Source organism: Ochlerotatus camptorhynchus, unplaced genomic scaffold (genome assembly GCF_037179485.1).
Source record: "Ochlerotatus camptorhynchus isolate MF236.1 unplaced genomic scaffold, CSIRO-AGI_Acam_v1.1 ptg000196l, whole genome shotgun sequence".
Lineage (NCBI taxonomy): Eukaryota > Metazoa > Arthropoda > Insecta > Diptera > Culicidae > Ochlerotatus > Ochlerotatus camptorhynchus.
This window is the reverse complement of record NW_027040686.1, coordinates 4835469-4841468: the sequence shown is the minus strand read 5'-3', so window position 1 is coordinate 4841468 and position 6000 is coordinate 4835469.

The window sequence follows — 6000 nt, the reverse complement described above, 5'->3', positions numbered from 1 at the left end:
CCTTCCCCTAATTGGACGGAACTGAAACTCGAATGACGGAATTAAAATCAGGAAGCAGTGTTAGATTTTAACAATATCTCAACAATTTGTGACTCTTTATCAAATCTAATGGTACGTATGGATAGGTAAATCAATTAAAAAGTCATCTTTGATAGAAACATTCAATATTTTTATTTCAAAACCGTTCCAAAAAGAGATAGCGAAAGAGCAGTTTGTGCTTAGTATGATGAAAATTAGATCTTAACCCTATATCATGCTTTGAAAAAATCTCTTGATTCTGGATTAAGAAAGAAATTTCTAACGACCAGGATTTTTTTTTTTATTTTCAAGACTTATAAAATATGAGTTTTTAGATCTATATTCCGGAAATAGAGAAATTTTCCAGACTCTGGGACAAAAGATGCAATGATGATTCAATACTTACACAAATATACATATTTCGAAATTAAAATAAATCAAGTGTCTGAGATGGGACTTCATTTATTTTAAAATTTCTGGCGCATTAAAAAGGTCTAAGGTTTAAGCATGGAAAAATTTTCAAACTTAAGGTATTTTTAATGTAATGTAACTTAAAGTATATTTTAAAGGCTTAGTAAAAATTGCGATAAATCGAACTTAGCAATGCAAACTATTTAGTTGTAAAGCGTCCCTAATAAAAAAAAAACAATGCATATTGTCGACTCCTAGAATTACTTTACTATTCAGACTTTTATTACTTCATGCGTGAAGTTCACGATTACAAAGTTGTAGGAGACAGAGTAATGAATTTTATTAGCATACATAAGGTGAAAAGGTATATGATAGATAAGGAGACGAAAGCATAGATTGTGAATTCCATTAGAGAAATCTATAATAAAAGGACGAAAGACAGAAGGTCAAAGGACAAAACGTCGAACGGACAAAAGTCGAATTGCACTTGGAGGGACAAAAGGTAGAATTGTCCCTCTAAGTTCAAATCGACCTTTTGTCCATTTGACCTATTGTCCATTTGACCTATTGTCCATTTGACCTATTGTCCATTTGATCTTTTGTCCTTCGAGTTTATGTCCTTAAAACTATTGTCCTACAACCCCATTAGAGGACGGCTATGTGAAAATTTTATACACTCAGGTCTTTTGGGATATGAACCGTGTGAAAAAAAAAAACCTACCAAGATTTTGTTTTTTCACATGCTAAAATATATAAAAAAAATATATTTTGATGCCATTCATAATTATAGATGCTATTCTAAAGGACAATTTTGGTTTTATGGGCGTTCTGTAGACCGTGATTTAGACTTGTAGAATGCTTTAAAACCTCGATAAACTTGCAATGTTTTTTGGGATGGTCAATATAGACATATTTTAAAAATGTCTGTATTTACACCAAAAATTGTGATTTTTTAAGCATGCAATTCGATTACCTATGGCATGAAAAGGATAATGTAATTCGAATCAAGTCGATAAGTTGAATCGTTATCGACAAATCGTTAAAAACATACCGTGTAAATTGCGACTCAGCGCTGCCGACCTTGTAAAAAAAATCGTGTAATACTTAAGGGTATAGAAGTTGAAGATGGGCAAAGGGCAATTTTTAATGACGGTATTAATCGAAGGACTTTTTCTTTTGCCAAACTATCTATCTTGGAGCGGCAGCCAAGTGTGAATCATATTTCAAATATCAGTTTATTCATGATTTTGCACTCCTCTATTTCGCAACTTGTCCACGTAAAATGTTTCCATGACAAATAAGTATCACATGGAAAAACATAATACATTAGTAAGTTCACCTAAAATACAATTTCATCATCTTTTTTTTCGTCTAGAATCTCGAATGAAAAGAACTATCCTCAAAACAAAAAAACAATTTCTTGATTTATATGGGTCATTCCAGCTCAAGTGGGTACACCACCTGTGGTCGATGTCACCTATTTGAACCAAACTTGGCTAAAACACTTATTTTGGCATTCTAAACAAACGCATTTTTTGATTTTGCTCTAAAGTACCTAGATCCCTCTCGGCTACAACCCTGGATTTACGAGATTTTTAAAAATTTCATCTTTCAGAAGAGATTACTCCACAACCACATAATCTATTCGTGATCTTAGAACGTCAATTTGAGAAGGTTTTTAATGTAGATTCTTATAAGTGTACCCACATTTTGTTTTATTTATAGTAACTACAGTAAACAGGCTCATTACCGGCAAGTATCCAAATTTTCAAAAAAGGCATACTTTCACCATGGGCGGGATTTTTTAGTTCCTTATATTTTGGGGTAAAATGTTCACCACGCTTTGGAAAACTCTCCTACTAGATGTGTTTCCAAGCGCAAATGATTTGGACAAATAGTTTTTGAGATATGACCAGATGAGTGAGAGGTAGTTTTGAGCTTTTACGGTGAAAAATCAAAGCTTCTAATTACTGGCAGCAAAAAGACCTCATGCACATTTCAATTTGAGCGCTTCCAGAGTCCTGACGGTGCGTTTATTTAATGAACCTGGCTGATTTTTACAAGCATTGGTTTCTTTGTACCGTTTAATGGTACTAAATATAAATCTTTCATTAACTCCGAGACATGTCAACTTCTTCGAGTTGACCCACAGATGGTGATTTTTGAGAAACAGATTGAGAACAAGCTCGTGGAAAAAAACTGACCATTTTTCTGGCTCGCCCTGTAATAATTCAAGATTAAATTTAATCAGCTGTTTGTCTCATCGCCTATTATAAAACCGTCGCTTGAAGTTCTGTTCACATCGGCTCCGAACCTAGAAACCAGCACACGGTGTCAATGAACGACTGCAAGTTTACTCAAAAACCCACGGTCAGCAAATTCGTTTCAACTTCCGCCATGTAAATCAAAACTGCATTCTCAAAACAAACAAACGAAAAAAAAGAAGCATCGACCAATAATCACGTTTTGTTTCCACTCGGAAAGGTTCTTGCCTCCACAACCGGAATCCTAAACATCGCACACCCATTGATCGATCAACAAACATCACCTAGTTATAAGCTATACCGTGGATCGAGTTCAACGTCGCCATCGTCTTCCGCACATAGTTTCTTTAATTGTTATGTTGAACAAATATTGTTTTTCCACACCGAACGGAAAAAATGGCATTTTCGGACGTCATACGTTTCCAATATTTATCAGCATTGGCAACCACCCCAAAGTTTACCTCTACTTGGAAGAGGTGGTTGTTCAAACAACGCCGAACGATCGCAGCACAAACCGGCTTCATCGAAAGAATTTTCTGCCGAAACGATGATCGACTAAGTTAAGGCCCAATCGCAATGGGTGCGGAAGCGGAGTGGCCACGGCACATTTGACAGTTGTCACAATAATTATCTCACCGATGCCGATCTGAGTCTAATGTCGTTTTCGTTTTAGCGGTGTAGCAAACAAATTATGTTAAGCTGTCAATGACTCACGCTTGTTGGCTCATACACTTTTGGTATACTACACTGGAGAAACGAAAATGACATAACTTGTCTTCTATCCGACCACTCAGAGCGGACTTTTTCGCTTCCGCTGCCATTGCGTCTGGGCCTTAACGGCGACGGTACGGCATGGCGCTGTGCTGTGAGAGGGTTCGCTAACCCTTTGTTTGTTTTCCCGAGCTTTATGCGATTCTTGCGCGAAAAAAAATGCGCAATACGGACGACGACACACTTCCTACTTTGGGCCACCGACCGACCGGTCGACGGACGGTGAAAGCGATCACCTAACATGGAGAGTGGATTTATTTTTAGGGATTTTTTTTTCGGCAGATTTCGCGCGTCAGAAAAAATCACCACTTCCTGATTACGGTTTCACACACATAACACGCACTGGCACGTCGAAAGATGACAACATGTTGGCGAATTTTCCACGCGCCGGCCAATCATGGGTACACTCAAAAAGTGTTCAATTGTGCTGTTATACGTTATTTGTATAATGTTAATCCTTGGAATGTATGCATATTTTATTAGTCTTTTCAATGTTGATATTGTTATTATTGGAAATCAGTAGCAGTTATGTTCGTTGATTTTGCCTTCACTTTTTGAACTTTTGAAACTTCCGGGCACTTTTGGTTGATGATGGAAGGTCCATTGTCCGTGCGGTACATTTCTTTGCGTACTTGAGCACTTAAAATAGCTCTGGCGACGTAAAAATTTGTTGAAGCCAAAATGTAATCCGATCAATGTATAAACATTGCTTAGTCTAAAACGATTTAATTTTAATCTCTCTGTGTCCTGTACAATTTTAGAGTGCAGTGGTGCCGTTGTCTCGGGAGACGCGAGAGATAAGAATGAAAAATTTGAAAAGTGAACAATCCACCTAGTAGGTTGCAATTCTTGTTGGGATCCATCGATTTCCAAAGTCGCAGACAAACAGACGTCTTATTCATGTTTTGATTCATGCACTGAGATAATTTTCTAACTTCCAAGCTAATCGGTCGCTACACTTTTTTTGTGCTGAGAAAGATAAACCAGAGTTGATAGAAGACAGATGAAGGACTTCCTCTTCGATGTGTTCTGGCCTGACATGATGGATCGGTGAAGGAAAATTTATTCTTCGTACGAAAACATGCAGTGCCGATAGAATCCCCACCCACGGCGATATAAACTACCTGAGGAATTCGGGAAATGTCAGCAACGGGATTATTACTACTGAAATTGTTCGGCCGCTGCTAAATGCGAATTGTGTTGGAAATGTGCAACTATGCCATCCGTATATACTACTACTCCCATGGGAAACCATAAGACGAAGTGGAATTAGACTCGGGAATGATAGGAATTTTGTTTGCGTTTGTTAACGTAGATGACACAGAGCAAATAGACACATGCTTCACGATTTTTTTTTTCTTTCGTTTCGAGAGCAAATGTCACTCTTCTTCGTCCTACTTACAGATGCAACGAGTTTTGACTTGACGGTGAAAAGTATGCCGGAAGAGTAGAGCGATGAATTCTATCAATTTCCCCCGTGGTGAACTTGAAACCCATTCTGTAATCAATTACCATAATTAATGGTTTTGGTTTAGGACTCAGAAAACTTCTGGGCGCACAATTTCTAAGAACATCCCTCCCGCAAAAAAAAATTAACATACTTTCTAGCTTTCGCATCTTTCACAATGGGGTAGGCAGAAAATGGTATCTTGTTTGCTGCTCATTTCAAACGGATCTCAAATTAATTTAAGTTTCATCGAAAAAGTGAGTCCAAAAATCAACAACAATTGAAAGCACCGGAATTTCCCGAGAAATGCAAAGAGCAATCCTAGCTAAGATACACACCCAACAATAATAAATTTGAAAAAAGTTGTTTCAGTACACGGACGATGAGACCGACTCAAAATTGAGTTGGATTCGGCTCAATTTTGCAAAAAGTGCATTTACTCACAAATTGAGTTCCATGAAAAACTTCTGTCTATCAGAATACTCCTAGACTTAGAAAAATTGTCGTCGATTTGTCACACATTCGAGTAGATTTTTGAGGAAAATCTCGGAAAATTCAACTCACTTTGTGATTAAATCCACTTTCTTCCGAATTGAGTCGACTCCAACTCAATTTTGAGTCGGTCTCAACATCCGTGTAGCAGAACAAAAGTCGAAAAAGTTGTCCAACTTTCTGCAGCACAAGAGTCGGGTAACACTGGTGAGTACCGCATTGCCTAGTCCTAGTCGGACCAGGCGTAGGCGACTAGGCTCGGTGGACTAGACGATGCCCTCTTTGGGCGTTTCTCCGGCTCCTCTTTCTCCTCCTGAGTCTGTGGTGAATTAGACTTTCAAGGTCTCGGTTTGTATGTCGACATTTCTCACATAGCATGTTGAAAGGGCCTATCCTTAGCAAAACCGATATAGGAGAAATGGCTCTAATGTTGGACCCATCGCTAAAAATCTGCTATTTATCAATTTTATCTAGATGAACGCGTCATTGGGACGATACTAATGGATATTTTTGGTCGCTATTGAAAATTTAGTCCATTGCTGAATTTATGTATGGGCCCAAATTAGGGGCATTTAGGCCGACATTACATCCGTTTCC